The sequence below is a fragment of the Pyxicephalus adspersus genome, chromosome 5, assembly GCF_032062135.1.
Source record: "Pyxicephalus adspersus chromosome 5, UCB_Pads_2.0, whole genome shotgun sequence".
Lineage (NCBI taxonomy): Eukaryota > Metazoa > Chordata > Amphibia > Anura > Pyxicephalidae > Pyxicephalus > Pyxicephalus adspersus.
The window spans coordinates 28,804,530-28,816,150 of NC_092862.1; positions in this window are offsets into that span (position 1 = coordinate 28,804,530).

Genomic DNA, 11,621 nt, shown 5'->3' on the forward strand with positions numbered 1-11,621 from the left:
CATTGTCATCCCTTTTACAGCACAAATTCAAACGAGCAGGGCTTACAAGCTGAGTTGGAGGGATTGGCATTTCTGGCTTGTAGTGTGGGGGTGCATACAATGAAGCTTGCAGAATACCAAAACGTCTCCTGAATGGAGGAAGAAGTACAGAAACAAGAACAGCAAAACTGATGCCACAGTTAATGGCATTGTGGGCATTCACTTAGCATTATGCCAGAATTGTTCATTTGAATCATTCTTTATTAAGTCCATTAATTAGAGCTTAATGATGGCCAGCACTCAAATCTGCACATTTTAGGTGAATGTTTGTTGCAGGTTTTTATATCAGAATAATAGCAGTGTGTTTCAAAGTGAATAAAGCTCAAAATACATTTTTCTTCATGTCTTGTTTTGGAATAGAATGTTCAGTGTCCCCAGTGCATTTGCAAGTATGGAAATAAAAGCTATTATAAGAATTTATATTCTGAACACAAATGTATATGCAGTGCACATTTTCGGGATAACTGCATCAAAAATGCAGCAAACAGGACGCAATACACCTAAAATGTTCAGAAACTTTGTAAAAGGCTGTGTCATTTGTATGTTGTCACGGTTTATAACATTTTTGGCCTTTCATTCTTTGTGATCCCTACAGAGCTTGCCTGGCAGTTGTCCTACAACCTTTAATTTTGTGTTGGCTCAGGGCATTTTGTGTCACAGCAGAGACTATCAAGCGATTGCCAGCTGCTGCGTACACTGATCCTCAATCTTCATCATGCATTCATTTCTTTCAGATTTTGATTTCCCAGCAGGAGTAGCTTTGGCCCTAAATTGTCTAATACATAATATATAGTGACACCATTTAAAAGTCAGTTGGGTCAACTGATAACATGGTAACTGCAAGGGTTCTCCATTCAATGTGGACACTGCTTATGTTTGCTCTGGATTTCAGGTCTATTTGTGCAGAACTGTGTAAACCCATCACTGTAATGTAAGCAATGTTTGATGTGAAACAATGAGGTGAATGGAGCCCCAGGTCTTCTGAATGATATGCAGATGTAATCAAGAGTTACTTATCTTTGCTTCACAAAACACTGTCTCTGAATGCCTAATGAGCTCATTTACATTTCCAGCCCCTTTAACAAGTAAATGAGATTGTCTTTGTTTTATTACTCTTCATTGTGAGTCTGGCACCTTTTATTGTAGAAAAATGACAGTCTTATTGGCAGCAGTGTCAACTCTTATCTTTTGTTGCAAGCAATGAGATTCTCAATTTTATTCACATGTAACGGTTAAAAAGCAATTCAATGGTATGGTAAAAATAAGCGTTCAGACACTTCAGTAAATAAGACCAAGGTAGTCTAGAAACATAAACTCAAGGTAAACCTAACAGAAATGTAACACCTCCATCAATGGTGTGAAAGGTTTACATATATAGAGTTCATGTCTTGCCTCCAGTCATGGGGAGATGCTAGGAGCCTCCAAACCCTAAAAACAATAGGGCTTTTGAAAGAATCTACAATTTTTCTTAAATATCAAGGCCTCTTTAGAACTTTTCAGACCAAAAAAAAAACAGTCAAGGGGTCTTTTAACTTATCTGTGTAAAATATATGCCCCTCTTGCTTTATCTGCTGAACCTCCTGGCAGTCACAGCCCTCTGCAGTGCAATCTTTTTACAACAGTAGCCTCCATTGGTTCTTTCGTTTCTTATCTGTGTATCCCAAAACATTCCAGGGATTTGTTTATCAGTGTAAAATCCACTTCAATCTTCAACCACAGAGCTTTCCCATGCATTGTGCTAAAGTGGCCCATGACATTTTTGTACTCCCTGGGAAAGCCCTGACCTGGATCAAAGTTCTGGGAAAGATATAACCCTGTGACTACATTGCAGGTTTTGTATCTTCTGAAGAATCCCTAATGAGCCAGCTCAAGTCAACATGTGCTCTTGTATGCCTTTGTTATTGTTAACTTAGAGTAGGTTACTACATGATTTTGTTACATAATCTTGAAGCAGAGCATACTTGGAGGAACAATTCCTCCACTGCTATCTTATGTCAGGCTTTATTTAAGTGGATTATAGACAAACTATTCTCAATTATCTATGCTCCAAGGCAATACAAATAGCCATTTGTTTCCATGAGCCCACCTGAGTTTTGGCAGCGAAAGGTTTTTTCTCTTTTACACCAACCTTCCAGAGCACTGATGAACTGCCCCAAGTGGATCCTATGCAACTCAACCAGTCACATCTATTCCTTTAAGGAGAGGTCCCAATTTTTGTCCTAAGGTCTCTGCACTTGCTGTGGGGAAAAAACAAAAGACATTAAGCAATGGCCGCAGCAACCAGGAAACTCCAATGTCAGGTAGGAGCGTGTGCTGGACCATTCTTTTACCCTCTGTTCCTAACATCCCAAGTTACCTTGGCAGCTGCATAATAGACCAACTGTCACCAAATGGAGCTATTAGTAACTGAATTTATCTTTTTAAAAAATTTTACCTGGTTTCTTTTACCTTTAGCTCAACCCTTAAAATATCAACAGTAGGTGGCACTATCCTTTGTGTGGGTCGAGCTGTTCTTGTACAAAGCCCATTTAGGTATATGAGGCCTTCATCTGCCTTGTCTTACCTCAAGCCAGTTCTGTGCTCTTCCTGGGCCTTCCCTGTCTCTAATCACACTTCCCAGTCCTAGACTGTTCTCTGTTTTTTGCTTAGGGTTTTTTTTTTGCCATTCTTCTTCTTACCATGGTCATGTCAGCCAAGTCCTATCTTCTTGGCTACTTCCGAAGTTGCTGCCTCCATTTCGGAACCTTTTGTGGACTATGAAATGTTCTTTTCCAGGTGCAAGGCTTAACAATCACCAGGTTGTCCATTAATTGCACTATCATTTTATTCATGGACACCTCTTCCCCTAGATAATGGGTGTACCCTTTCAGTTCCTGAAACAAAATCCTTGTTGCAAACTTAAGAAAGGATTTATCTGCAAATCTTTTCCTGGTGTTTTGGTATTATTTTTTTTGGTTGAGAAGATAATGTGAACTCTTTTCCTATATATTGATACTGCAGCACTGTAGAACCATCGTCTGCTGTGCCTTAATGTTGAACTCAATCAACTCCGCAAAGCTCAGCTTCTATGTGTGTTGTCTTATCTAAACAGTCCTTTCCAGGATTCACCAATTACTACCAGCAGTTCATTAATAACCAAACTGTTCTTGTTGCTCTCGTTACTGCTTTCACCTGAAAAGATACAAACTTCATAAGCAAGCCTTCCAATGCAGTGCAAGTCTTCCAAGCCTTGAATCTAGTGTTCCTCTTTCATTTCTGGCGTTATCCAAGCCAGATATTGCTAAACGCTTTTGCATCAGTTGGCAATGCCTAATTGATGGTAGTCTTTGCCATCTTTTTTTTTTTTGCTCCCCAAGAGAGCTAGGCCCCCTTGTGCCTTCTGCTCTAGGGAAGGGGGGTTCTTTCCAACAACACATTTCTTACCTCTTCCTTTACTGCCTTCAGAAGCAGCTGTGGCTCCTGACTCATTCAGGGAATCTTTAGGCTTCATGGAATGTCTACCCACATAATCTTTGACAGCCGGGTCCAATTCACTTCTACTTCTGTAAAGGCCTCTGGATATCTCTTTACAGTACATTACACCTTGGCCTATCAGTCACATAGGAATGGTCAAACCAAAAAGATCAATACTGAAAACATGTATGTGTCTTTGTATTCACCTTTCAAGATGATTTGTTCGCTGCAATGCAAGTGCCCAGAACACTCCATTCTCCTTTATCTAAAGCAAGCATTTATGTAATTCTTGTTACTCAGTGATCCACACACTGATATACAGAAAGACTTTCACCAAAAACCTCAGCCCAAGGATAAAGTTCATCTTGGCAACAAAAATGATTTTGCAAGGATACAGGTAAACTTCTAAAAAGTGAATAACCACACATGAAAAAAGTCAAGGAGAGTGTTGGCTCAGGTCCTGTATTCATGGTCTTCTAGATTGTAAGCTCTTTGGGGCAGGGTCCTCTCCTCCTGTGTCACTGTCTGTATTTGTCTGTCATTTGCAAGCCCTATTTAATATACAGCGCAGCGTAATATGTTGGCGCTGAAAAAATCCTGTTTAATAATAAAAATATTAAGAAATAATTTCTGATCTGTCTTTATGCATTTCTTTCAAGGGACATAGGAGATATTTGCTGAAATGTAGCAATCCTAACCCCGAGCCTTTCATGTGTACTCCAGCATAGGCAAGAAAAATACAAACCTCAGATTGAGGTAATTGTTCTTTTACAACTGAGAATTTCAAGGGTAGGTAGTCCAGTATATTGTACACAATTCCCTGTTCATATTTGAAGAGCTAATCTGAGATTTATATTAGCATGTCCTCATTTGACTGTTTCCCACTTTTTATTTATGTTAAGCCTCAAGGTGAGTTATGCTAAGAATTTCACTGAAAAGGCAAGATTCCTTCTGAAAAGATTTTTTTTAAGCAATTTAGGACATTCCATGATTTATGTATGAGGTGATTTACCTCCTAAATCTGTATGTGGAAACTGATCTATGACTTTCTGCTGGTAGTACAATATGTAGTTGTCTCTGTAACATCTGCAGATACATCTAGAAATACAATAGTTTCACATAACCTTCTATCACTTTAATTATAAGATTACTAGGGCTACATACACAAATGCAATAATTATTGTTGGAAACGATGACCGATCGTCGCTAACAAAAAAGTGCACTACGACACCGATGAATGAGGAATGTTGCTGGAAACGAACGTCCGTCACTTCCTGCATCGTTCAAACGATCGTATCTAGTGTGTGTACATTATTGGTGGATTATATTTGAACGATCGTATCATTTCAACATGTACAGAATTGTGCACAATAGGATCTTTCAACATAATCGTGCATAATCGTTAATCAGTTGTTAATTGTTCGTTTTCGAACGATAATTATTGCACACGTGTACGTAGCCTAAGAGTCAATAAGAGTAATACAGATAGTAATGTATTTGTGCTGGAAAAAGTTTGTAAAGACACAGCACACTGTGTGTTGCCAATTTTATATTTTGTGATTAAAGCTGAATTCCCATCAAACAGGTAAATATCAATATATAAACACATATACAATAAATGCATAATTCTGTCCAAATACTTCCTCTTATAATACAATGGGAATACAGAAAGGAATACAATGGTGTCATCTCCTTTCCACAGCCTGCTGATTGTACTATAAAGAAGCACCAGCACATTTACAATTCATCAACTCCCGAAGGATAATGTTCAAGTGGCCATACTCATAATGACCTGCTTTTAGCTTTTGCACCTGACCAATTGACTCACAGTCAGGGCTGTTTCAGGTAATTTTGTTGCCCCACCACCTTTTACACCCCTGTTTAACAAGAACTGCTGCCCCCTTCAATGTAGATTAGCACATGAAATGTGTGAATAACTAGTATGTTAGATTAAACTGTTGTAATGAGACATCACAATACAAACATTGGCATGGGGTGGAACCGTACCCAGCAAGGGGAAGAAAAGAACAATATGGCCCAGAGGGGTAGGGGAGAAAAATAATGCCCAGCAGCAGGTTAGATAGAACAATAGCCCCAAGTAGGACGGAGGTAAACACCAGTGTTCAGTAGAAAATACTTACCTTGTAGTAGTCTGTGTCCCAAATTGCTGCTCTCTGACATCTTTTTGCTAAGCAACCTTAAACCCTATACAGATGTCAGATGAAAGTCGCTGGAAATTATATTTAAACAAATGAGCACTATACAAACAATGTTGTACTGCTCCATGGATAGGAAAGGGTAAAGGATGAGCGAACGGCACCCCAATGTGCTCTACTCCATAAGAGTACACAACAGTCATTTCTGATAGATTGGTAATTTGCTATGGTGGAGACATCAGGAGACCATTGTACACATGAGATTTTTGCCCAAGACAAACACATCTGTTCATCTCATGCAGCTATTTTATGAGTTGTGTACATTGCTTTAGGTAGGAGATCACTGCATCCAGTTTCTCTGCACAAAATAGCACCCAAGCTTGAACCAATGTTCATTCCTGCTTGCTTCAGGGCACAGCCTGGATCTGTGAGATGTGTTATAAACTCCATTACTATGGGTAACCCTTAAAATGATGGGACATTGCATTTGCATTACAGAGGGAGAGCATAGTGACTGGGTCATTATCACTGTGTTATTTGTTCACAATTAAATGTGATTTTTCAAGTTTATTGTCAGTTTATTGACCATTTATTATCACAAGTGGCCTTTTGTTTTTTTGCATATTGTCACAATGCCCAGTTTTGTAGTAGTTCTTTACCAATCAATCCTTTCATTTTATTGCATGCTGCTCTTATCCGCATGTTTTGCTGCAGTGCAATCCTTGTACTGTTACTTGATCCTTGCATTTTACATTACATTTAGCATTCTGCTACTAACATCATGTTTCACTTTTTGATATTCTGATGTATTGCTGCAGTAAGATAAGTTTTTTTCCCATTGTTTTTATTTATATATTTTTTTAATTATACTAGAAATAAATTTAATATGGGCATAGGTAGCATTTGGACACTTCCAAGGCTGCCATCATTGGCTGGAGTTTGGGAAACGTTTGATAAAGAAAAGAGTATTGTATTCAATGAAAATTCCTATACAACAATACAAGACATAATTATTTCAGTAAGCCACAATATAGACTTGTGGTCTACAGAATATTGTTTTAGGCTCTGGGGGGCACTATACAAATGTCATCTAGCATATTGCGCACATTAATAGCCATAAAGTACCATAACTTGGGGAGAAGAAATTGTTTCTATCAATCATTGTACCCGATGCGTTTCGCCCTATTAGGATTCCTCAGGGGTAGCGGTGCATCAACAAATTTTTACACATGCAGCCTTTGGCTCCACTGCACGCCAGCAGCCCTTCCATCGTGTTTGAGGAATACTATCCCGAAACAGCAAGTATTACAGATCCTCAAGTATATTCTATGGGATCCGCACTTACCTGCTCTACAGCACTTCACTGGTTTTATTACTACTAATAGCAACCAAAAACCTCCCTAAAAAATTTGGAACTTCGTTTTGGATTTCTTTAAACTAGCAGAACCAAGCCACATAACAAGACCATATACAATAACTGCATGTGTAAAAATTTGTTGATGTACCGCTACCCCTGAAGAAGGCTATTAGGGCGTAACACGTCGGGTACAACAGTCAATACGAACAATTTCTTCTTTGCAAGTAATAGTACTTTATGGCTATATAAGAGCGCAATATGCTAGATGACGTTTGTATAGTGCCCCCTAGGGCCTAAAACGATATTCTGTAGACCACAAGTCTATTTTGTGGCTTACTGAAATAATTATGTCTTGTATTGTTGTATATGAGAATTATCATTAAATACAATACCTTCTATTTGCCAAAAGCCCATCTTTTCTCTTTTCTTTATCAAACATTGTCTATATTATAAGAGCTGGTATTCAGTTCTTTAGGACAACTAACTTTACTATGAAACAACCACCACTCACACCCATATATACTTTTATAGAGTTTGGGAAACACTATACTGAAAGAAACAATGTAGACCCCTCTCTATGGAAGGGTGGACTTGCGGTAATCATATGATCAATGTATGTTGAAGCTGTTAAGCTGCGTACACACATGCAATAATTATCGTTGGAAATGAACGACTAACGACCGATCGTCCCATAAGCATTAACAAAAAAAGTGCAGAATGAAGCCGGTGAACGAGGATTGTCGCAAATTGTCGGAAATGAACAACCGTCCCGGCGGATCTGATTGGGCAACGCTTGTTCGCAATCTATTGTGTGTACGGACGTTCAGTGATTGTGGATGTTTCTGCAGTACACTTTCTCCTTTACACGTCACTTCCTGCATCGTTCAAGCGATTGTATCTAGCGTGTGTACATTATTAGTGGATTATATTTAGACGATCGTATTGTTACAGCATGTACAGAATTGTGCACAATAGGATCGTTCAAAATAATCGTGCATAATCGTTAGTCGTTCATTTTCCAATGACAATTATTGCATGTCTGTACCTTTAGGGTGAGTGTGTCATACTGTAGAATGAAGCAATGGCCAACATGTTCATTGGTAAACCCCCCAAAACAGTAAATTTCTTCTGCTCATATACTTTGCTCCTGCATGCCTTGTCTCTACCTTTTTGAGGATAACATGCTGTTGTGCTGCTATAAAATTGCTGCTGTTCTGAGCCAGAGATTTTTATCCCTTATTCTTTCCCAAACACAATCTTCAGACACACTAATAAAAGTGCGGAATATTACTCCAATCCCAAGGCACTGTCATTATTCCCTTTATACCAAAGTGACAGTGGCTGTGGATAGCCCATGTCCTAGCAAAATGTAACCCCTGATCTATGCACCTTCATCACCCTACTGTCAGGCTCCTGCTGTGCAAATTGTGAATCTACAGAAAGAATGAAACCCCCATGTGTGAATGTGGCCATGAAAGTGTTCAATCAGGCAGTGCAGTTATACCTATGGCCACTGGATGCTACTCTTGTTACAATGAAAAACAGGAGCTGAATAATTCACAAAGGATCTGAGTATTGCTATTATAAAGATATTTAATAAAATGCATTTTTTAACAAAGATATTGTGTTATGTCATTTCTACACATCTTCTTTCTTGTGCTGTTCATTTGTTTTGATCTGGTTAATAAGTTACATCTTTGATATATCATGCTAAAACTTGTTTTTAGAATAGTGTATATTAATAGAAGAAAGGAACTATAATGATTTTATATCACTGACTTTGCACAGATGTGATTACTCACCGACTTCTTTTGCTGGAAATGTGATTATAAACAGTCCATGAAAAGTCCATGTAGATTTCTGGTAAAGATCAACCATGTATAGCATTCCAAAGAATATTTGTGTATATACTGAACAGATAGGGTGTAAAATGTGATGATTTATAGGACATTTAAGGACCACATCAATTAGTAAAAAGAAAAAAAAAGATAGGTAGCAGGGCTGAAAAATGGCAGATTTGGTTCAACATTAATACATCATTTTATTGGACATTGAGCATTATGAAGCTGCAATATCATGCTTATTAACTTGTTTAAATTACTTGGTATTCCTGCATTATTTGTTCCAAGAATGTGGTATCCTCTTCAGTTACCATCAAGCATGTTCTGCCTAAAGCAGTAGTTGCCAACCTTTTGGACGTCACGGACCACTAATTTCACAGACTCCAGGCCGCACATGCGCGGGGGGGAGCCGCGTGTCACTCAAAGGAGAAGATACTTCCCACAGAGTGATGTCATAAAGCCAGAAACCGCCAACTCTCCCATCGCAGCGGGAGACACAACCCGCCCTGAGCCTGCGATCCGTACAGGAGACATGGTCCGCGGCTCTGGGATTTGGTGTTTGCAAACTGGATTTATATTCTTTGTGGTTATTAGGAATTATTTATTTAAATAAAAAAACATTAAATAGTGCTACTTTTATACTCATTTACAGTGTTGCATTGCCAGATGGTTTTGCCGGAATGATTGTATTATGCATTGTATGAGATTTTCATTTATTTGCATATTTTCAGTTTTTTTTTCATTACTTAAACTACTCTGCAGACTTGCACAGCTCAGATAAAAAAAGCAGGAACTGAAATGAATGTTGTTCTTGTTTTAAAGAGATAAAAAAGAAATATGCTTATATATTTTTCTTTATTTTCTATGTTGTATCAGCATGAGAATTTCAATATATACCTGTACTAACATGCTCTGGCATGCCTATCATATACTGTAGACCTTATTTTATAAAGTACTTATACCAACATCATGAACAATTATCATGCTTTCTTTCATAAAAAAATAATCTGTCATTTCAACCTCAGTGCTGCTTCAGCCCTTATGGAGCCACAAAATACAAGCAGAACTGTAATATAATAACAAAAACCTAAAATGTAAACTGTCTATAAATAAAATAAAAACAACAAAAACCTATTGAGAGTTATTTGTACTCCCCCCTCATTTTTTACCTCTCCCCATTTGATGCTGGTGCCATATTTACTTTGGTCAGCCTTCTACCCCCATGTGTCCTGTCTGATAATGCCATTTGGGGGGAAGGATCCTGTGCATGCACATTATTTAGGATCCAAAAATTAGAAAAAGCAGAACACAGCAATACTTCTTTTACTGCAAGAACACAATGACTGTTTTATGATTGCTCTGAGCATTTAAAGTCTTTGTACTCAGGGATGATGGCTTCACTTCAATGCAAGACTGAACATTAGAGCCACTCAGCAGGTCTGCTGTCAGCCTAAATATAAGTTGTAGTGCTTGATGGAAGTGAAAAACAAAGTAACATGGAAAAGAACTGATTTTCCTGATAATTGGTATTTGGAGGTTTGTGCATACATTAGGTTACATCTCGTGAATAGTTTACTGACAAAGGGTCTGTACGAGCAGTGGTTGATGACAGAATCCAGAGCAAATTCCATGAGTGCAGGTGCAGGATGGAGAGTGGGTCATTCATCCCTGGTGACTAAAGATTCCCGGAGGAAAGAGGATTTAATCTTTAATCAGGCAGCAGAGCACAAATCACTCAGTACAGGGCTGAAAATTACTAAAAAAAGGTCTTCATTCGTTGACCCTGATGAAATGTAAAATATTTATCTATTAACAAATCACTCATTAAAAACTTTCCCTGTTTGGAATTAATTAATTCTCCCCACAACTTCCCTTTTCTTCCCCCGGTCTCCATATTTTTTTATTGATTTTCATCATTTAGAGACTTTGGGCCTGATTTATTAAAGCTTTCTCAAGGATGAAGAGGATACACTTTCATCAGTGAAGCAAAGTGATCCAGCAAACCTGAAATGGATCCAGTCCAGGATTCAAAATATTTGCTAGAAAATAGCAAATGCCTTTGAAGAAATCTTTTCCAGGTTTGCTGGATCACCCAGCTTCACTAATGAAAGAGTATCCTCTAAAGCCTTGGAGAGCTTTCATAAATCAGACTCATAATCTATGTATGTGTATGAGAAGTACTGGCTTTTTATTGTAGTACTGAGGGGCAAGACAAAGCTGTGATTTGTTGGTATTTGTATTCTGGGTGCAGGGGTCAATGGGGGTGGTGGTAAACGCATGACATACTGAGTCTGTATACCAGGGGTGCCAACTTCTAATTATTGTTTACCAAAAATGCACAATTTTAATGAGCCTAAATTTATAGAATTCATTTTCCATACTTACACTATCACTATTACATAATACACATTATTAACATGGTTCATACACATTATTAACATGGTTCAATCAAGGATCATAGGCAATATTAGGATGGCAAAAAACTATGGGTCAAATTATCATCTTATGACCTGTAGAGGTAATCCATACCTCCTTGGATCAACATGTTATTCTTCCAGGTATAAGGAATCCCCTTAGTGTCTTAGTGGCATCAAAATGAACAGACTTTACGGTGTTCTATATGGGCAATTTTTATATTTATACCAGCTGATCATACCCCCCCATCCCACCCCAAGGTGCTTTTTCTCAAGAGTATGTACAGCTCTGCGTAACATGTTGGCGCTATATAAATCCTGTTTATTAATAATAATGATAATAATAAAGAGTGAAAAAACT